This window comes from Agelaius phoeniceus, chromosome 4, assembly GCF_051311805.1.
Source record: "Agelaius phoeniceus isolate bAgePho1 chromosome 4, bAgePho1.hap1, whole genome shotgun sequence".
NCBI classification, from domain to species: domain Eukaryota; kingdom Metazoa; phylum Chordata; class Aves; order Passeriformes; family Icteridae; genus Agelaius; species Agelaius phoeniceus.
This window is the reverse complement of record NC_135268.1, coordinates 39,770,692-39,794,278: the sequence shown is the minus strand read 5'-3', so window position 1 is coordinate 39,794,278 and position 23,587 is coordinate 39,770,692. Positions and strand designations below refer to the sequence as shown.

Here is a 23,587-nt window from a genome sequence, read left to right as displayed (position 1 = left end):
ACAAGTACTTGTATATAATGCTTATCTATATCGTATAGTTTCTGATTCCTTCAAGAGTTCATGCAGCCATAGGCTGAATTCTTTGGTAAGCTGTCTGAGCCGTGTCAAATGGTTCAGATGAATCAGGTTAGAATTGCTGGCCATTGTAAATACTGTTTGCACTGAAGAATTAATGAGAAAATGGGCTAAATGGTGGAACTGAGACGGGGCTGGGTCTGGAAGGTGAGAGAAAGAAAAACAAAAGAGGTGTCAGTAATTTTCCAGTGATTAATATATGGTGGATGGATTTGGAGTTAAGAGAGCTCTTCTGTTGCTATTCACATCAAATTAGTGCCTAGCAGATAATGTATATGGATTTTCAGAGAATTGGGATTTTGTAGAGATAGCAGACAGTGAGAAGCATTATGCCAGCTGAGTGTAAAAGGCTAGTTGATCAATATTTAAAAGAAACATATTGAGTTGAGGTTAGCATTAAGTTATTTGGGGAATGAAGAATTCCTGGTTTTGCAACCATGAATTCTTGGTTTTTGGTTGGTTTTTTTTTTGTTGTTGTTTTTTATGAATTGTTTATTGTTTTGTGTAAACAAGGATGAATTCTTGTAAGATTTTTGGAGTAATACACAAAATTACCATTTTTTGCAACCTCAGAGGTTATTCTGCCTTTAACATTGTTAAAACCTATTGTTATTACTGAGAAAATATTATGCTCCTTCTACATATATATATTTATTCTCAGGTAAACATTTATGTCATTTTAGAATCTACCATGTTCCCAATATTCTCATAGCTCCCTATCTGGTACGTAAGGAGATGGTCTTCAAAACTATGCCTACTTCAAATTTCAGGTGCTGGGATTTTTCAGCAGTTTCAGAAGTCTGCCCTCACACTTTCAGACTTTCTGAAATCTGCCCTCACACTTTCATACAAATGTCAAAGAATACAATACAATAAAAAATTAGACTTTTCAGAATAAGCTTGTTGGTTTTTTTGTTCTTCTTTTCCCCTTCTTTTCTTCATCTAAAAAGTTTAGCCCAATTAACTTTTGCCTCCTGGAGGATTTCTCTTGGTAAAAGCCATGGCCAGAAGGGTTTTGCCTTGCAGATTTTAAACAGAATAAAAAGAGAGATAAAGAAATTAGATTTTCAATCTGCTTTAAGCAAAAAGAGATAAATATTGACACAAATCATGCAATATTTAAAGGTTAGAAGAAAGAACAAAACATTAAACTTTTGCATTCCTTCCTTTGTTTCATAGAGGCAGAACTAATATCTCCAAAGTGAATATTAAGTAATTACTCTAGAACTATTTTTTATCCTTTTGATAAGACAAAATATATTCTCTTGCTTTAATACATAAAGTAGTCAATAGGTTTCAAATGACTTTTTACTGAAGACCACACAAAACTCTAATTTAGGAAAAAAATTATGTTTTCAGGGGAAAAAAGTCTGCTAGGCCACCAAAAAGGCTTCAGAAAGGACAAAGAGACACTGTAGCACCTGAAGCAGACATTTTTTTTTCTTTTCAGAAAATGCAGTAATTAATGGAGGAAAAATCTATTATTTATACATTATGCTAATTTTAACTTGGATAATATGTCACTCACTAGGCCAAGCAATTTCTGAGCTTGAGCAAGAGGGTGAATAACATTTTTCTTGGCTCTCTAGAGATTCTTAGGTTGATTTCCAATGTGGATATAAGGAAAGATGACAAGATAGCAAAAAATCAATTGGCAGAATTGTTTTCTACCTTTTTTCTTCTTCTCTACCTGAAGATGTGTAATTCAGATTTCTGAATGCAAGTCATAAGGGCAAGTGTGACCTCATTTCATTCATGAAGCTTTGGTACAGTCAGATCCCAACCTGCCCAGTCAAACATACCTATTCAAGTAATTATACTGTAACATCCTACTACTTTTTTTTAAAAAGTTACTGATGCTGAACCTTTCTGTAGGAAGCAGCTGAAACTTTTATAAGCGCTACAGTAGTTTGCAAAGAAATGAATGCCGCCAAAAATATAAAAAATAGAAGACCATTGGATTCAAACTGAGTGACTTATTCTTACCACATCAACTGAGATCATCTCAGGTACAGTAGAAAGGGAAAGATCAGAACTCTGTTTTAAAATGTTAGCTTAGTGAGCAGAGAGGGAGAAAACTGTCCATTCTACCCATCTACCCTTTTGAGGCCAAACCAAGTGAAATCACTCCTGGACAATCTCATGGAGGAAGTTAGTTTACTGTTTGTTTGCAAAGGCTGCCCTGTTTTGGTGATCGTTAGGATGCACAGAGCAACAAAATGCTTTAGACCTTTGTTACCAAACCATCAAGGATTCCCTCCACCTTGATCCCCTTTTCTGTCACTTTCCTCTGTACTCTGTACATATTTCCCTTCTTCTTCCGTTTTTTACTCTTGTCTTCAAAATTATTCCTGCCTATGAGCAGGCAAACTGTCTACCTCTGTAATGCCTGAGAATGATGAGTCAAAGAAGGGGCAACCAGACCAGCCAAAAAATGCCTTAGACAAAAGAAGTGCACCAAGTCCTACGGGAATACCTGTGAGAGGCAACTTGTTAGTTCTAAGTATCTACCTGTAACTGATAAACTATCTTAAAATCTGATATTCAGAGATAAGTTTTTCTTATGATTTATTATACTACCCACACTTCTCTTTCTGGTTGTCTATTTTGTCAAAATTAGGCAACCAGAATGACATAAAAGTAACTGCTGTGCTCGCCGTTGTTTCAGGGTTAAAATTAACCTCTTTCCTGCTCATATGGGTTGCTTAGGAAAGATAGAACTTTATCAAGTAACCTCTCTGAGGCAAACAGGCTTGAATTTGCTTTGCATAATTCTACATTTCCTTTTTTACCTCTTTTTTTTTGTGCTGCACATTATTTTTTTCAATTTTGGACTTCTTTTGCTTTTATTTTCCATAGCGGTAAGTAAAAAAGCCCCAAACTAAAATCTTGAACCAATTTTAACTGCTTAATATTACACAGCAAAAAACCTGTTATTACTTTTGACTTTCTGGGTCCATTTAGTTCTCCTGAATTAAAAAAGTATCATTTTGACAACCTTGATAAGTTCAAGGCTTATGAAATATCCTCAGTAACCATTACTACAAATTTGGTTTGAGTAAAAATTATTTTCATATTCCCACTGCCAGTTATATTAAGGCAAGATTTGGCATTTTGAATTGTAATCAGATGAAGCCAAAGATAATCCAACACAGATAGCTCACCATGGTCAATAGAACTGTGTATTTGGTTGTGGTAAAAATGCTGAAATGTGTAAGGGGTTCTGTTTATGCATTTTACTAAAAAACATGAGCTTGCTCACCTGTAGCTACTTTTTATCTTCTTTAGCCACTAGCCTAAATTTCTCACTCTGATGGATTCTTACTTTAAGAATACGGGATGAATTATGTATTCTTGGCTGCATAACCTTAAAGTGAGCTCAGAGTCCTCTCAATATCTACCTTTTGATTACCCTGCTATTTTTCTGACTTCTGACCAGCTTTTCCCACGCCATGTTGATCAGTACCCAGCTGTCATAACAAGAGCTTACCCACTTGTCAGCTGTATTTGATTTGCCTATGAATTTTTCCATTTCATAGATATGATCTTCTGTAAGGGAAGTCTGGCAGAAGACATTAAATTCTAGGAATCTGTGGTCTTGAGCAAGCCATGTCTGCTTTACTAGGCCCTGTACTTAGCACTTGACAAGCCTATATGTTAGCATGAGTGACCACAGTAAAATCCCATATGCATACAAGCATAAAAAATGTGGTGGAATGTGCTGGAATACCCTGGATTCATGCCATTCCTGGGTACAGATGCTAGATGCACATAGATAGATATGCTCTGGTGGGCATAAAGAGATAAACTCCCTCTGTCTCCAGACATATAGCTGATATATAGCTGTGTTTGCTACATTAAAGAGCAGAGGTATGGGAGGGAGGGTGAGCCTTTCCACAGCCACGCTCCAGCTGTCTGCTTGGAAATACACCCAGTGATGCACAAAAGTCTTGTTACAGCATCTGGAAGGATGTAAGGTTCAGTTTCTGTGTATAATTCCCTTCCTCTTTGATTCTCATTACTGAGGCAGTTTTACTATGTTATTTCTTGCCTGTTACAAAACAGTTCTGGATGCTAGGTTTACAGCAGGGTGTTCTGGGATGAAACGGGGACACCAGCATTTAGACCACTCAAAGCCCTCTTCTCTGATTTATTACCTTCCATTTTTATGTCTGGTTTTGACAAATAGCAGCATTTCTTATAGCCTTTTTGTAACTGGATCCTAAGAGCAAACTAAACCAACTCTGCACTGGTGGTTGGACGGGTAGGGAATTTAGAATGGCTGTAGATGTGTGTCATATCAACATAAAGGCTTTTAGTTATGTAAAAGCAGTGTCTTTCCCTACTAAACTTCAGTGCCTTCTGTTCCTTTATTTTCGTACACATATATTGCAACCCTTGCCTATCCACACTTTTTTTTCTCCAGGCAGAAGCATGAGGGTTCTTGGCCTGGAAGACCTGAATTCTGAATTTAGTCCTTCCTTTTGTTGAAACTAAAAAAATCATTAAATGTGCACTGTTACTGCTGCATTGAATTCTGTGGTTGGTTTTGGCCTGTGGACTTAATGCACTCTAAGCCCCTGTCATATAAAATCTGTGTTTCTCAAACTCCATTGCAGGCAAACTCATGCTTCTGATGATTTGGATGGAAAGCAACTGCTGAGTATTTGAACATGAGCTGCAGTTAGCATGGAGGGCACTACAGCAAGTCAAATTCCTGATTTTATATCAAAGAGCAAACTCACACTCAGCAAACTCTGAGAAATCCCTAAAATCTCTCAGTGCTTTCTTTATCCTAGTAAGGCACTCAGCATCACAATTCTCCGTTTTGGCAGGGCTGCCTGGTCAGGCTTGGGTAGAGCAGCCCCAGGCACTGCTCCCACCTCAGCCTGAGAGAATCCTCTTGCCAGACAGAGAATCTCCACCCTGGCAGGGCTCAGAAAGCACCTACAGACCTTCTTGGAAAAAACCAGCTTTTCCCTGTTATACAGCAACAGCCACAGCTTAATGAGTCTGAATCGACAAAGGTTCAACTGCTTTATCTGACTGAGGATTTTGCAGTCCTGGAGAATGCTCTAATTACTGAGCGTTGCTGGGCATGGACATTTTCCTATCATTATCCTGAAAGTGTGCCAGGACATGTTTTTCCATTTATACACATAGGAAGTGAAAAAAAAAAAATTCTCATAAAGAAGAGAAAACATATTACTAAACCCCATTTTATCACTAGGGTAAAAAGTCCATAAGCTCTCATAGAATGTTTTACCTAAAAATATCATCTGAGAGTAAAAAGAGGTCATATGGATGCTCAGGAAACTTATAACTTTATAGGGTGGGACGGGATATCTGATTTATAGTAACATAGCAGAAGTCATGGGGAAACAAATTAATAAATTGAAATTAAAATCAAAAGACACCAACCTTACATTATGTTTGTAAAAGAAAGCTGAGTTTTGTTTAAGACCTGGAGGCTTTCACCAGAGTATTTCACCTAAGAGGGAAATAAAACATGAAAACTTAGCAGCAAATATAAGAGCTAGAAGACATAGATATGCCTACAGAAGAAGAACTGAAATAATAAAGAAAAGCTGAAAGACCTTTCTCAGGAATGAAGGAAATAAATAAAAAATAATTAAGACCCTTGCTTGGGGCTAGATAGCATAAATCAAAAAAGCCTTAAGTTGTAAAGAAAATTTAATTTAATTTAAAAAATCTTTCCTTGTGCCAAAGATTTATCATTTTTAATGCCCAGTAGGGCCAGAATAGGTTTTTTTTTCCCCTTAACCCTAAAGAGATGCACTTCTGGTTTTGTTGATAAGTCGAGGTGACTTGTATCTTACTAAGCCTTCTGAATTTTTTTAATCTTATTTTTCTTTCATCTTTAGGAAAACAAAAAACTTTTTAATATCTCAATACCTTGCACTTGATTGGTTACTGTGAAAAATAATTAGCCTTGAAAAAGGGAAATTTGAAGTTTGTTTTTCCAAGATATTTTTAGTTCTCCATGACTATCACCTCACTTTACATCACTCCATTTTAAATGATTTTACATATCTGAGTCTAGCAATTGGGCAGCACTACCAGCTGATAAGTACAATTCTGTAATTGTTACATACTCAGTGGTTAATGCTGCAAATCAGACTAATTTGAGACCAAAACTCTTATTATTATCCTTCAAGGAAATCTCATTTGAGTGCATAAGGCAGAATTTCAGTCAAATCAATAGTGCAGCCATGATGAGGGATGTGGCAGGGAAATGCAATCTGAAAAGCACCCAAGACCATGAACAGAAATGTGATTAGTGAAATCTGCAATGTCCTGATAGTTGAGCTTCAAATGGTCATCTCTAGCTAATGAGTCACAAATGAGAAAGTGTGCCAAGGTTCAAAAGAGGAGCCAGGACAAAACAGTGCAAGTAAGGCAGCAATAGCATGGGAGAGGGCAGAAATAAGGTTTTCCTGCTTTTATTTCTTGAAGCAATGCCATCACTGCAAGAAAACTGTGAAAGAAGTCAGCAAATAACAGCTATGGAATAAGGAGATAGAGCTATAGTACGAAGGAGAAGGCAGGCACAGAGGGACAGGGGAACCATCAGGTGTATATGTCAGAGATGAGATGGGTCTGATTATCTAAGGCATGATCAGCCAGCTGAGAAAGGTAGAAAAGCTGAAGCCAGTGAGAAAGAATTTGATTGTTCTTTATGATTAAGTACTTGAATTATAAGACTGTTCAGTGGGAGAAAACAATGAACGATTCAACGTGTCTGGCTCAGAATAACTTCCCTGGAAACTAAGTCATATCACCCCCATTGTCAGGCAACTCCAGTGGCTGCTCATTAATTTCAGAACACAGTGCAAAAGGAACTTCTTGATTATAAAACTCTCCATGATCTTGCTCCAGTTTCTCTCTACTTCCTCTGCACATCTAGCATTGGCTTACTCTTTTTCCCTCCAGACAACACTGCTGGTGTGATTAAAAGCTCTTGTTTCTACTGTGCCACAACATCACTTACTTTCCTGGTTTGCCAGTAGCTGTATGAACACAGATTATTAATAGAGCTTGTGCTGTCAGAGCAGGAAAACAAACCACTGCTGAGAAACTGTAATGTGCTGGATTTTGAGCAAAGAACAATTCATGCCCGAAGATGCATTTTTGGTCCTGCAGCTGGATATGCAATGTTTAACAAATGTAGAAGTTTGTGGCCATGACGTAGCTGCTATTGTGCATGATGTCAAGTGATATTGCAATGCACTTCTTGTCTCTAACGAGTCAAACAATTTGATAGATTAGGTACTAATACCTGTGAATTAGCTTGGGGTAAACTTAGTGTACCAGAAAACAGGAATATCTAAAGTAGGCCTTCAAAAACACTTAAGGAGGAGCAAGACTTTAATTTTTGAAAGACTGTTGCATTTCTGTTACTTCTATTGCATATCTGTTGTTTGTTACTAATCTGATTAGCTGTCACACCTTGTTATGCATCTTGTTAAGGCTCTATGGTGTCCATATTTAAGCCCTTAGTTTGGCTTTTAATACTGCTTTTGGGCCAATATATGGATTGATTTTTAGGATTAATTTCTTTCTGCTGTTGTTGTTAGGAAAAAATATGATAAAGATGCAAACAGAAACAGAGCATCACAGAAATAAGAGTTTGCTTTCCAAATACCAATGCTGTTAAAGGCAGCTAACCCCATTAGACATTCTTCTTACAGCCACAAGCAGCCCTGGTTTAGAAAGATTCCAAAGGAATGAAAATTAATTAATGAGATTAGCTTTTTTGTATCACATGTCATGAGGAGTCAAGTGCCAGCACCTGCCCAAGGTATCTTTCACTAAATATAGTCCTTCCCTAAAGAATACAGAAGGACAGAATTTGGACATACTGTTCTACTTTAAAAATGCTTTACTGCAGCCTCTTTATGTCATTTTTTGGTTATAAGTCCTGACAACATCCATACCCAACTAATCCAGGCTTCTGCCCAGCCCAGAACTCTTGGACCCCTACAGAATTCGGACTTGGAACAACCAATCAAAACACACTTCTACACTCTCTGACTGCACAAAGACTGAAGATTAAAAATGATAGAATATGTGACAGTTTATGCTTTCCTACCTCTGCACAAGCACAGGAGTGGGGTTATTACACTGTCTCTGATGCATAAATTAAAATGATTTTATTTCATTGAAAGTCTGCCTAAGATCATCAAAGAGTTGATCCAAAAAAACTTTTTTCCACTCTCTAACACTGATATGGAGAAACACAAGCAGGCTCTCAGATAAATGTGAGACCTGGAGAGGCAATATCTCAGCCAGAACTTTCCATGTGATAGAAGGAAATGACTGAATCAGATCTTAATTCTCCACCGACACAGATGAACCCTAGCTGCTGGTTTAAATGCCAAGTTCATATGATGGAATGGCTGCTGGCATGTCATGGAGAGCTGTCCCTTTGAGAGGTGCTTAAAAACCAGCCAGACCAAGCTGCTATATTGGCACTGACTCATGTAAGGAGTGACTTGGAAGGTGGGTGCTGGACGAAGCAAACACCTCCCATCTAACTGGGTCCTGAAGAGGTTCCCAACCAAACCTGATATGGAAGACTTGGGTTGTAATTGCCTGTGGTGTGTCATTAAGGCAGCCCTTCAATGCAATGTTCCCTTTGAGTAGAGCTACCATTTTCTGCCAGACAGGTTTTTGACGAGAAATGAATTTATATTCAGAGGTGAGACAAAATATGTAAGGAAGTAATCTGAAAGACCCTACTGAAATCACAGGGTTGGGAGACATTTTTCCTGAAAAATATAGATGTGTCCTAACAAAATCTGTTGACAGAATGAAGCAGAGAGGTATTATGAACAGAGGATAGACTGTACAGAAAGAACATAAGCATCACCTTAAAGCTGAAATAAAAATGGGGTGAAAGGTACAGAATATGAGAATAGAGTAGTACAGAAAGAGTCAGAATGCAAGGCCTCACACTGGGAGAATAAAATAATGTTGATTTCTGCAATGAGCCTGGAGATAATGGACTGTGATGACTGAATAAAATAAATTGGTCCTTGTTTTGATCTCATTATGTGTATAATTCATCAATGCAGTGCCTGTAAAAAGTGAAAGTTTAAAATGCAGCCATCAAGCTGTTTTCAAGTAAGCTCAGGAAATCTTCAGCCTATTGTGCAGAAAGCCAGTAAGAGTTCAGTGAACACTGTGCAGAGCCAATACCACAAAAGAGGGATTCAGACTGGAATTGGTACAGACACATAAGAATGATTAAGGGACTGTATGGCCTGTCTTACTAAGGCACACTAGGAGACTGGGTTTGTCCAGCAGCCCAAAATGTACAACAAAAGGGAGAAGACTGATTTGTCTTTATGCATCAAGAAGAGAATGTCAAGCACTAACATTAAAGACAAGGACAGTGCTGAAACAAGGACAAATGGAGATAAAATCCTGTGCATACATATATCATAACTCAGAAAAAAGTTTTTAGCCTACAAAGCAACTGGGGGATCAAAGAGTAAGACATCAAAAGAAAGTGCTTGGCATGTTTTCAGAAGGATTCTCCTGTCCCTAATACAGAATCACATAATTGATGACGCTGGTATTTTGCACCATTCCAACCTTCATGCTAAACCTCATGGGACAGTTTCTGGTATCTTTTCTTGTGTTTGACAATTGATCAGTCTTTCTTCTGTTACAAATTTTGCTGCACTGTTCCCTGTCTGACTGAAAAAGCCCCGAATCCTCCTGTTCGATTTGTTTGTGTCACAGGACCTGGGCAGAAAGAGAGCTGCAACTTACTCCCAGGGTTACAGTATACTCCATACAACTACCTCAAGGAAATCATAGTGAAAGCAAGGCACTATCATAAGTGAACAAAAGTATGTGAACAAAAGGGGTTGATCCCATGAGACACTTAATAGAGACAGATAGGTAAGTTCAAGCCGTCACTGAAGACAGACTTTAAAAGGAAGAAATCAGAAGGTATTCAGTGCACCTATGAATAGAGGACTAAGATTATTTTTTTCAGGCTGAGAGTCAGGGACACAGTAAAATTTTAGAGTGTATCAAATGACTGGCATCTGATGTTAAGGGCAAAAGTTTTAGCCATTCATTGATTTTGTGAAATAACCAGATATGTCTTGTCTCTACCCAGAAACAGCTCAAACATATTCAACATGCAATTTACGTACTGAACTATATATATATAGATATATAGATATATATACACACACACATACTATCTAGATATATGCTATTTACTTATAACTAAAGGAAGATAAAAATATAAATACTGATGTACAAAATGAAAAAAAAAAGGCAAAAAGAAATATGCAGGCCAGGTGCCCACTGTTATTTATACACATTCAGTGAATTTGCAGTTTTATAAGGTTTTTTACTTCTGTTCTGCACCAAAACATTAGTAACACGTAATAAAATGTGTTCATTATTTATTATTGACAAACAAATTATGCGTATGCTCCCCTAGAGTGAGAAATCTGGAGATAAACAATCTGCAAAGAAAGAGGAAACACAGGAAAATCTAGGCAAACAAGGAAGGAATCCTGTAACAATTGGAAAAACATACTGATACAAGATAAACAGCCACCTGGGAGTTAGCCAGATGATTTGGAGATAAATTAAATAGCTTCCCAAGAGAGATCAAGTGTTGGTACATATTCGTCAATAACCATTCAGCAGTGATAAGGAACTCTCCACGGCCATCTGGAAACGGCTCTAGCCAGCCTGGCCTGATTGATTTTATTAGCTGCACAATCTCATTTCTGTTTGATTGCTTTGTATCTGTATATGCATTAGGGGAGAAAGCATTTGCAATTTTCTCAAGTCTGCTGTTTGCTCCTCTGGACTATGCTCCTCTCCATTTTCAAAGTCAATACAATTTTTCTCCCCTCTAAGATAAGGCCTATTTTGCTCTGCTGTTCATAAAGAGATTTCAAAGTAGTATCCTCCTGAAAAGGGTGGAGGGGGAAAAGAGCAGGATTTCACATTTACACTGAGGATATAAAGCAGAAAGGCAAGGTTGGTGTGTGGTGATGAAAAGGCCTTCCCCAGTGCAATCCTGGGTGATCCTAGCTGTTAACACTTGCACTGCAGAATTTACACTTATTTCTCACACCAAGGAATGTCTTACCCCCAGGAATATTTGAAGTTTCTGTTCATAGCCATGGAGAATGGGATTTGGCATTTCACGAAAGATGCAATATAAAAGTCACTCTGTCAAATATCAGGGAAAATCACCTAATGCTTTAATGCATCTGAAAAGGAGAGTTTCACAGTACCCCTCCATCTAATTAGGCCTCTAACATTTCATAAATCTGTTCTCCTTGTACACTCCTTCAGTGATTGCAATCTTAATTCCAAAATGCATTTGAAACACTTTGGAGTATTTTCAATAGAATCCCTGCTCTCACAGCAATAATTTATAAAATGTACATTTGAATTTACTGGTTAGAGCTATCAGTCCAGCTGAAGAGGGAAGGAGCAAAGAAAAGAAGACCAGATGAATAGTTTGGATAATATTTTTCATTATATTAGTTCACTAAAGCAGATGTAGTAGGAGTGATCAGTGGGGATATACACAAATTGAAACAAGCTGTAAAGTTACAAGAGTATACAGCATGGATGACACATTTGCATTTTTAAGAAATTAATATTTGGCACAAATATGCTCAGGAGGGCTCTTTAAAATATGGCAGTGCTTTTTTGCTAGATGAATAACTATTATTCTATGTATAAGACAAAAGTAGTAACAGTTATAGGAGGCTTTTTTCTATATTCATTAAAACAGCTATAAAAATTAATGTAAAAATGTCATTAGAAAGCGTCCTGTAGAGGAAAAGTAGAAGAACTGAGAATACAGGAGGTAGAGGCAGACATACAATTGATGGCTTTTTTTGTAACTATGCTTACAGAACACTCACTGCTGTGATAGCTACGGGCATCTGAGTGACAGATATTTGAAAAGCAATCTTTATGAAACTGAGATGACAGTCTGTAATGCTGATATTCAAAGAGTATATAGCCCATTTTCAAGCAGTTTGGGTATTCAGCCAAATACCTGAAGGCTGAATGTTTAGTCTTTTGAGGAATTAGGCCATCTGTGTAGCTCTCTTGGCCAGTTTCTTTGGAAAGTTTTGGTCTTAGCGGTTTATTTTCAGGGCCAGATTCATGCCTGACTCTGTGGCTTGCTCCAGCTTTCCAGGTTTTGTCTGAAGGGGCATGAGAAACCTGAGGCTGGGTAGGAGGGAGGATGCAGAGAGAAGTCAGGATGGCATCTCCTGTGCTTGGGCTGTCCTGCAGTGGGGTCTGTCCCAGCCCAGCAATCCCCAGCCATGCACAGAGAGCTTCCTCACAACCCTGCGCTTGCAGGTGAGTAGGGCATAAGACAGCTCCACCTCTCTTAAAAAAACAGGAAACTTTAAATTAGGAGCCAGCCCTTAAGCACCCTGGTGGGACAGAACTATTAATGTTGTCTAAGAGCCTGATCCAATTTCCACTGGCATAAAAGCCAGCTATGGGTATGCTTAGCTACAAGCCTTAAGTCAGATATAAATAAGCTTAATTATGGGCCCTACATCAGTAATGAGCATGCTTAACTATTTTATTTGTGTTTAGCCTTGTTATCTCTAGGGTAATTTTAAATTTTCTTGGCCTGCAGTCAAAAATATTGTTGGTGTAACTTTCTATTTTTGTCCCTGTTTCTATTATTAAAAAGAGCAATGATGAACATATATATCTTCCAGGAGAGCATAAAGAATTCCAATGTGTTATGTTGGTCTGTTATGATTAATTAGCACTTACATGTCATTTTAATAACTTTATCTTAAACATCAGCTGTTAAACGTGTTGTAAAGCTATTTTCATTCCAGACAACTTTGTGTAATATTTCAAATTTCAGACTTTAAAAAAGTATTTAAAATACTACTACTTTGGACGGTACAGCTACATTAATTAACCATACCCATGCATAATCAAACATATTCATCTTTTCATGGTGAAAAGGCAATTTCTTCTGTCTGCAGACAGACCTTTTTATTTGCATATAATATATCTGGCATTTATTTAAATAACAGAAAATGGTCAGTAGGCCGGCTCAATACTTTCCAGGGACAGTGAAGACTTGTACATTTTAAAGTGGTAACTGGGTCTTCTTCACATGAAACATCTACAAATTTCACTTTCTAATCAAAGTAACAGTGACTTCTATCCTCTCCTTAATTGTTTTTCCAGCATTTTATTTCCTTCTTCGATTAAATTTTCAGTCTTTGTCCCTAAAATCTCTCAATGCTGATCACTTTCAAAGAACTTTATGATAAGACTATTTGAAACAAACTACGATTTTAAGCACAATCCATAAATTTAATACGTAAATATTTTTCTTCCACTTTCATATTGCTTTTAAGAACTAAGGATGTGCAAAAAACTCAAGCTACTGGCAGAAAGATGGGAGAAGAGCTTGACTAGCATCACAAATAAACCACTTTGTTGCACATACAATTACGATTTCAGCTCTGAAATTGTTAGCAAGAGAAAAATATTAACTGTGCACAATAGAAATAATTTCTTGATAAATATATTTCTGTTTACCTATCCACATCTTCTTTAGTGTCTACAGTCCTAAACAAAATTCTCTGTGTGATGTACACAGCCTATTTTGGGGGATATTTTGTGGCTAATTCAGCACCTTTCTCTCTTTTGCTGAGTTTTCTTAGTCCTTTTATGCAAGTTAAAATTAAGATTATTTTTAGGTTAAGATTATTTTTTCTCAAGTAACTCACTGTAGAAAAGCTATGTCTAAAACTTGTGCCATTTGCTGGCTACTGGGGGCTTGACAGATGGAGTGACAGACACTCCAGGACTATCAGAAACATGAAGGTAACTGACTGAGTGAGTTAGCTTCTTGTTTCACAAAATCTTCAAAAGGTGATCCCTTTATGTTTGTGGTGAAACAGATTAAATGCAAAGGTTTTCACTGAAGCAGAAACATGGGTGCTACCCATTTTCAGATAAAAGGACAATTCTTTGACAATAATAAAGAAAGCCACCACTATTCAATGGTAAATGTAAAGGGAGTACGTTGATTTTGTTCATTTTTGCATTCTCATTACAAAGGAAACTGCCCCAGAAAAAGGCCACCACCAACCTTTGGAGCCAATATTCTCAGCAAATGTTGCTGCCTGCTACTTGGGCTACAGAGGCAACACAGATTTGTTAATCATTCTTAGAACCATCTGCATGTTGTTAAGTCCTACAATTCAAAGCAGCTACACAGGTATCAGTCTGAAGAAATATTTAAAAATGCCTCACTGAAGACCATAGGTTAGAAAAAGATCTTAAAACATAAAGAGACAGGGTAGTTAAAAGAATAAACAGTAATTTATTTTGCTCAGAAATCAGTAAACAGCTAGAAAGATTTCAGCCGCACAAACATAACCCCCTCTGTCAAAGCTATTAATGCAGCTAAAATGATACCTTAGGAACCACTTTTCTGTTTTCACAAGTGGTAAGGAGACACAGCTTTTTTCACTAAGGCCTCCTAATCTCAACATACGCAAAAGCACTTGGAAAATACATCCTGTGCATGCCTTCACTGCAGTCACTTGGCTTATGCAGGTGACACATAGCATCTGTACACTGGCATTGACAGCCACCACCAACCTGACCGGCTGACAAAGTTCTGCAGCAATCCCATCCAGGGTTTTCCATTTATCATATCTTCATTTATATTGCTGCTCATGCAAAGTAGATTAATGCTTGGCTCCAATTATAATGTAGTTTCACCTTTGGTTGAAGTACAGATTTTCTCCTTGACTTATTTAGGGCTGGTGAAATATCTGGTGGTGACGAATTTTCCTCCTGGGATAAGTGGTTTCCCAGATTCTCTTGGTCATTGCTAAACAGGTAGTGTTTGATCTCTCATAGCATCTAAAGCTTACATATTTCTAATAATCTCAGAAGAAACCTGAAAAGAACCCACCAAGTTTGCCAATTTTTTTGCACATGCAGCCATGAGTTTCCATTTGAAAGAATGGAAATATGCCTACTAGTTGGACAGGGAAATCACCTAACTTACTTAGTTACTAACTTATCAAGGCTAACCTACTACCTACCTGGTGCTGGTAACTAAGTCCCATGGGGATGCTTACCCTGCCTACAAAGCAGTATTACCATACTATATAAAGTAGTATTTCAGAGGTTGTACAAACTTCTCTGGACCACAGATCTCATGATGTTTAGGATCACTATAAATCCTTCAAAAAGATAGTACTGTTTCACATTCTCTTGGTTTTATTAGGAGAACTTGCTCATCAGTGCTCATCAATATAAAATTCCTCAATTAACATGTCCCTTTTTCACCTATTATCTGAAGTCCTTGCAAGCTGTATCTTTGCAAAGCAAAAAATAATATTCAATATATTTATTTCACATTCCTATTTACTTGTAGAGAACATGAAACAGTTTCCTAATTGTAAAAGGAACCCAATAAGAAAGGAATTTTTCTTCTCAAACTTCAACTCCCTTTTATCCAGCATTAAAATCAAAAGTTCTTTCTCTTCTCAGAACCACACTGCAATCTTCACTAGCTGACTGGAATCTCTAGCAAGTCTTGTCCTAGCCCTCAGAGATGCACACATTCAGGTCTGAGAACACTTCTGAAAGAGCACTCAGAAGTGTGCTGCAAGTGCTTTTGTTTTTACCAATGGCAGGTGCTGGCATTCAGGATGGAGCCATTTCCATTTCATCTGCTTCTCTGCATTACAGCAAACCTTGTAATTTCTTATCACTATCCTTCAAGCAGTCTCTTCTTCTCTTCCATCCCCTTTCATATAACCATGCCAGAATCCAAAATTTCAATCAAGAAGGAGAGTTCTTAATGGCTAAAGGCACTAATGTCATTCCAGTCAGTGCTTATTATCACTTCTAGGTGTTTCAGTAACTAAGTTTCTTTGATTACAGAAATGAGTGAAGTCAGTGTTAAGATCTTATACTGTAACTGAAAAGACAGTGAATTATTATGTTCATGTAAGGGAATTATTATAAAGGGTCATGTTTGAGATAGGTTTTCCATCTGCATGATGTACGGAGAATGATCAATGAGAAAATATGCAGGTCTTAATGAAAAGTATGATTGCTATGCTTTCTACACAACTTAACTTTCACCCCTGCTGACTCTGACAGTCACAAAGATCAAATCTTTTCAAATTTCTTTCACTGCAGTGTCAGAAAAACCTAATTTATGTTTTGAATCTCTGCGAAATTGTTCATTATGCAAATCCTATTTTGTGAAATAGATGTGAGAGTGACAGAACTGATTGAGGCTGAAAGGCAAAAGAGGCTATAAGTTATGAGAGATAATGCACTAGAGTGAAAAGAAGAATATTTCTATTCAGGTACTCCTGGAAAAGTATTTAAAAGTCCAAGTTCATGTTTTTGTTTCTCAGCTTTGTGCCTTACTCATTAGAAAATAATGTAGCATACAAAACCCTTTTATACTAAAGACAGCTATTTAAACCCCTTTCAGCTGTAGGGAGATACTAAAATCTACTATCTACAGTACCTCTGCTCAGCTTAATAGTGTATGACTGTACTGCAGCATGGCTACTTCATAATTCTTCCTTGGATCATCTCTTGTCAGTCAATTTTCTCCAAATGTTAGTGAAAATTTGCTGATACAAGGGCTGCCTTCAGCCCTTTAATCAGATAAAGCTGCTATTAACAAAGGATGGCAGCATGGCTCATTTTATTGCAAGGCTCCTACTACATGTGTTCATATTTCCTCGAGTATGGCAACCACTGACCTTGGCAGTGTGGATTGATTCATCCAGTTCAAGGATCACTTAGCTTCTCTTCTGAGTGATGGTTGCTTGGCTAACTGCAGCCTTTTTCATTTCCTGTTGATTTAATAGTGTTTCTTATTTTATGGATTATCATAGCATTGAATTATAAGTTTGGATCCTAATTCAATTTCAGCCTCTCTCAAAGCCCTTTCCAGAACACTGTTAATCAGGGGAAAGCTTTGGTCTCTGGTTTATTTCCCAGCATACCATAAATACAAGTATTAGAGAAAACATGCATACGCACATTAGAGGGAAAGAGAAGTCACATATAATATAAAATAGTAAGCTCCTCACTAATTTTGATTCATTCTTTTACAGACAAGGAACCTTTGGCTTCTAGAAATGTTATGTGCCTAACTAGAAATTTTTAATATAGATCATAATCTAAAGCCAAAATTGAAAATTTGACATGAAGTAAATTTTATAAAATATTTTAATGGATATGGTTATGAGAACAGAATCAGGAAATGAAAGACAAATAGTAATTTACAGTATATTTTCCAAATTATTTAGTCTGGGTTTTGTGGGGGTTTTTCCCATGATTATTTTATGTGGTTACAAGAGTTAAAAATTAGCATCAGGGAAATATCCTCAAAACTGATAAATACTTTAAATACACAGAGGACTATTTTCCTAAGGCATAACAATCTAATTTCAAGCATAAACTCCAATAACGTGACAAGCACAGGAAAATTGGTAGGATAATAGAAAAAGCTCATGTGGTTACTCAGTTAAGAATCTGCCTGTACCAATATGCTGAAATGAATATTAACTTCTTATCGGTTTTCTGAGTTCTGAATACAGTTTTGGCTCATACAAAAAAAAAAAAAAACAGGATGTAACTAAAATGCCACTATTATTCTTTTATAATTAAATATATGCAATAGCTTTCAGTGCAAGGTAGCCTGAACTACATGGAAGTGAACCAATGCTCAAATGAAGTAGTTCAGGCACTCACTGCAGAGTAGCTGCAGCAGCACACATCTCCTTACAGGCTAATTTATTCTGTTTCTTGGCACAAATGCTGAGCTGACTGCAAAGGGCACTTGGCACAGAGGGCTCTGCAGCACGGTGACCTCCAGAGGGTAGGACATCACCACACCACACACAGACCTGCTCGGGCTGTGAGCCTCCCTCTGCAGGCACTGAGTGCTTTCTGAGGCCACACAGTTCACCTTCACTTGTGTGCAACAGAGTGAGGTCTGCCACTTGTACCACCAGAACCATGGCTGAGCACACTACAGCTGTTTATGGAAATAAGGGTGCAATCCTTTCTCTATGGTCTATCATTTCTGACCTGACACAGGAGACGTATTTCAACCTCTTGGCTACCGTGAGCGATATTTAAGTTTCAAAGTTTGCTTTGGCTGACCCTCTCAGTCAAAGGCATAACCGTGCTCTGCTAATCAAGCTTTTGGAAAGCTTGTCGGTTCCACACTTCAGTGATTCCTAGCCCTTGCCTTTTGCTCCACTGGGCTTCCATGCTTTGATTTTTTTTTTTCTGATACACTCAGCCTACCAGTTCTCTCAAATCAGCCATTTTACAGATTTCTGTCCTTTATCGGTCATCCCATCCATCTGTCTTCCTCTAGTAATTTTCAGACTACAGGACTTCAGTAACATTTTCTAGCATATCATTTCTCCCTGGAGCCTCTCTAGGCTACTCCATAAAACTGTCTCACATCGGTGTCCCCAGCTTCATGCCACGCATCAGTGGCCTTGGGCTCATTGCTCTGCAACACTGCTCTTCTTGCCCATACTCATGGATATTGGCCCATGTTTTAATTAGGATAAAACTGAAACCAAACAAGAAATATATGAAGTAAAAATGTAAATTATGTTCAGTGAGTTGCAGGTGCTATAATTTTATCTTAATGAGCATTTGGCAAATAAAGGACCTTACAAAGTATAAACAATTCTGCTTCCTAAATTCTTATGGGCTTTATTAACTTTTTGACAACAGCTTAATTTTGGACCTAAAGAGAACAGACATCCTGTCATCCAAGACTGCTTTCCCAAGCCAATAATACACTCCTGTTTTGAATGATAACTGAGTGTCATAACAGTGTTTTTCAACACCTTCTTTCCTGTTAACAATAAAATATGAACAATTAAAGTGAGAAATACACAAGAATGCTCTCCCATTCTCTTGTGCTAAATGAAATTAGCAAGGTACTATGAGACAAAAGCATAACTAAAATTGTTGTGATACTGTCTAGCAAGGACAGGCGAAAAAGCTGCAAGGTTGTCCTAAAGTGAAAACATCCCCAGGAAAAAATAATTAGATTTGTTACCCTGGAAACATAAGGTAGGTTATACACGTGAAGCCATGTTTCAATGTTTTTGGGAAGTTTAATTCCTATCAATTCTTATGTATGAGCCAAGTAGTTCCCAAACTTTACATCATTTTCACATTAGTGCTGTTTACTTCAGCAAAATGCCAAATGTGCTATCCTTTTATTTGTTTTGTAGGAGGTTTATAAAGGAGTATATTAGGCATTTACATGGTCTATTTTTGTTCTATAAATGAGGGAGGAAAAGTATGTGAAGTGCAGGTCAAGCACTTAGACATTATGTCAGTCAAAGTTGTGGTAGTTGTCTTAATCTCCTTATTCTTACAGATATAAAATAGAAGTAATTTCTATAGTTGTTTCCTTAATAACTCTACAGTAAAATCCATGGAAGAAGCATCTCTAATATTAAAACAATAATTTACATTTTTGGATGTTTTCAATATTTAAAATATTTAGCTAACTGAAAGCAAGAACAATCAGAATCTAAGAAGAATTATTATATTTGGTCAGGTCCTACGCACAAATATTACATGAGTTTTAATGTAATATTGCTGCAGCTACCTAGCCCATTAGTGTGAGCAGGATTTCAATCAAATCAACACAAGTCGTGGACTGCTGTCTTAATAAATCTGCAGCCTACTTATCCCATTTCACAATCTCCATCTTGCACCCAAAGGTACAGACAAGTTAATCAAGAGATCACAGGGAAAGACAAGGAAAGAGACTTGTGAGTCTCCTCTGCAGTGTGAAAGACCATGCTGACTGCAGAACATGCAGTGCTATGCACGAGTGAGGGAAAGGTCAGCTCAGTTACAGTCACCCAAGTAGCAATTTGCAGTCTTGTCAGTCTCTGTAGAGCTAGCTAACTAATGAGACTGAAAAATAACCACCTAATTTTAAGCCAAAGAGGGAGCAAATATTCAAATATTTCTATGCTGTGACTGCATCAGGTTTGAAATGAGAGATATCTGTGGTGCTAGCTCATTATATGCACAAGGTACTGGAAACAATACTGGTCCTACATGATAAAAGCCCACAGAGTTTTCAGTGCCTCTTTGAGGGGAAGAGGTCAGGAGGAATACAGTAGCAGAGACTACTTTTTAAAGTTTGGGTCATTTTTCTGACACTAATTAGGAAGAAAACTCTTTTATTTCACATCAGCTTCTAGGTCACTTCATTCTGGATATGGCAGTTCAAGTCTGCTTTTAAAGACATAAGACTCTTCAGACAAAAAAGGAAGAAAAATAATGCCATAAAGGGAGTTAATTTGTCAAACATGCAGTTCATCTTTTCATCAGCCTTTTGGATTCAGAAAAGCATTGAAATGAGTGACTTAAAAGTTTAAAAATTGAAAGGATGGTGTACAGAAGTTAATCAAACTAGAATACTTCATTTTTGTAATGTCAGTCATACCACATCTGAAAAAGGTTGTATCTCATCACAGCAAAGAATAATTCTGTCTAACTGCAACACCTACTGTAGGTAAACAAGTCACTTGAAAAGTCAGTCCTGTTATTTTATATTTATTCCAAAACTTTCAGTGAGAACTATATGCAAGATTTTCCCACCATCCAGTGAATGATAAGGGAAAAAAAGGATGCTTAGCATTGAGTTTCTGATGTTGTCCCAATCTGTAGACTGGGATTTTGACCAGGAACTTGTGGTCAACATACCACCTAAAAGTATGAAAATTGAGAGACAGAAAACATAGCTGGCATAACGCTGTTTTTGGCACAAAATGCCAAAGATTTGTGTCAAATACTCAATTTTCACCTAGTTTTGTTCTTCTTTACTTTCTACCTCTGACCTCCTTTGATTCTCTTGCTTTCTAACTTCTTTCTCAAATTTCAGTGTTTGCTCTCTGCAATGAATAACACATTCTTCTCACTTAGTCTTGCATCCTCCTGCCAACTCCAACCCCCTCCCCAATCAGCCTATGTCGAGAAAAAAGTATCTTGCTCTAATGGTGTTTAGTATCATTAGCCAGGCATCATTCATTACTCGAATTCAACCTTATTTTCTGCTTCAGTGGTGGTAGTTCTCAATTAATTTAGCAGGTTTTAGACAAAATAGATGACACATTAATGTGTCCTTTTTTTTTTCCTGCCAGAGTAAACGAGCATCTGTCTGAATAGTAATCATAGAGAAAAATGTAATTTTTAAAAACAAAATCTTTGTTGTAAGAAAGAAAAACACATTAGACAAAACAAATTGAAACTACCCCATTTTCTTTAAAAATATGATATGGAATTTCATACAGATTACTTTCTTTTTAAAGAGGGAAGGAAAGAACAGTAAATAGCCTTGAAGTCACACACAACAGAGCATAAGATTAATATGAGTGTATAACAATCAGATTGGATGTTGTGTTTAGATGAAAGGTTCAGGAGATTATACATCCTTTCTTTGATGCTAATAGAGACACCTAAAGAAAATATAGAAACAAGGAACACATTCAGAGATACTTCCCACTATGTCCTCCCAGCTTTGAGCAGTCTTTATTTCCTGGGGTGAATGTGGCTGTCTTGTGTTTTTAGAGTCTTAAATGATTTTCCTTAAACAACTTGGCCTTACTGGAGTTTTAAACACACATTTATTTGGCATCTGCAGTGTCTCGTGTCAGAGTCGCAACACTTGGCAGCTGGTTATCACTGCAGCTTATCTGTGCACAGTGTAGAATACTTCCTTATGTTGCTTTGATTCTGCTGTCTAATAATTTCCGTTTATACCCTTCTTTCTCAAATTAGAAAAAAAAACAACAATAGTTTCTAATATCTCTATTGCTCATGATGTATAGATTCCTATCATACCTAATTTAGTAACTTATTTTCCGGGCTGAAGATCCTTGAATATTTCTCCACAGTATGAAACACCTCTGCATCTTCATTCACCTCCATCACCTCCCTACATATCTTTTCCAGTTCTATCATTCCAGGAACAGAATGCTTATAGGCCCAAGATGGGCAGTAATTGCAAAGTAATGCACAGTATTTTGACCATAAAAACATTTTCTATCCCACTCCTTGTAAATGCTACCTTTTGCTTTGTTAAATATCACCCAGCAACAAATTGATCTTGCTATAGAATAGAAAAATGAAACCAAAAAAATATCTTTTCTAGGTGCACAGCCTTTCTCTAAAAAAGTATTTCCATAGATTTCATTTTTTGTCTCTGGACACTGAATGTCATCTGTCATTTTGTTGTCTCAATATCATGAATATATCAGCAGTTCCACAGAGTCTTATGTTGCAGTTTATTAGATTGGCACAGTTGGTCACTTTTCTTTTTCCCCAGATTATTTACAAATATGCCAAACATTGTAGGCCCTGACACTTGAACCCTGCCATATCAAATATCTTTTTTTTTTAATGAAAAGAATCAACAATACTGAAATAAAATATAAAGACTCATCAAGATATAAATGAAAAAAGCTTCATTACTAAATGCATTAGTTACTCTGGGGCAAATGGACCAATATAAATATATACAATGTCCCAGCCATTGTCAAACAAATTGAACTTCATAAGTTCTATGGATAGCCTGATTAGGTAAAATCTAATTATAGAGACAGGCTTATGGCAAAGCATGCTTGAACCATCATTAAAATGAATCAATCTAGGAAAGAAAAAAAATAAAATTACCTGCTGTAAGGGCTGTCGGTCAAAACAGCTCTGCCACCAGTACCTTCAGAGACAACATCCAGGCTCCAAAAAACCTCAGGTGATTTGGCCTTTTTCTGATAAAACATGGAGTGTGAGTCTAAGGTGGTTTCTAAGGAAACCAAGATAGTAACCATAAAGGTCTTTGTAAATCAAAGTCTGCAGCTGGTATGAAAATTAGGGTTTGGAGCATAACAATGAGATAATGACTGTATGTATTCCTTCATATCTTGTTGATAGCTGTAGTTTCATTTGTCTCTGTTAGTAGAGACTAATGCTGAGAAAGAGACATATATATTAAGTACATTTTTGGGGATGTAAAATATTTTCTGTGGACATTTCATTCTCTTCTCAGGATCTGTTTATTCTCTCTTGTACAGTCAATTATCTTTAAAAGAATCTCTTCTGAGACTTCCCAACCACTTTCTCTGTCTCCAAACCCACAAGGTGTGTGAGCTGCTGCAGGAACACCTTGGTTTACAGTCAAGCTCTGAAGAAAGAGAAAGGAACCAAGTTTCAGAAGGAAAATAGGTGAAGGCAAGTATCAATTTAATGTTCATGGTGCAGAAGTTCCCAAAGGACAGAAAGATACCTCGTCTGGCAGCTTACAAAGGGAGTTAAATTCATTTCTGCTTCTTTAAGATTATGCTTACAGGGAAATTACCTATACAAAGCTAGCAATGGTTAACAATATGAAATG

At 37.1% G+C, this 23,587-nt stretch overlaps 1 long non-coding RNA gene across 1 annotated transcript in view; it reads right to left on the bottom strand.

Moving 5' to 3' along the window:
* LOC143693842 (uncharacterized) overlaps positions 1 to 22,967 on the bottom strand; it is a 33,401-nt gene extending 10,434 nt beyond the window's left edge. Inside the window, exon 1 of the long non-coding RNA XR_013181823.1 lies at positions 22,870 to 22,967. This is a non-coding gene — a long non-coding RNA (uncharacterized LOC143693842). The remainder of the gene's footprint in view (positions 1 to 22,869) is intronic.
* Between the last annotated feature and the right edge of the window lie 620 nt (positions 22,968 to 23,587).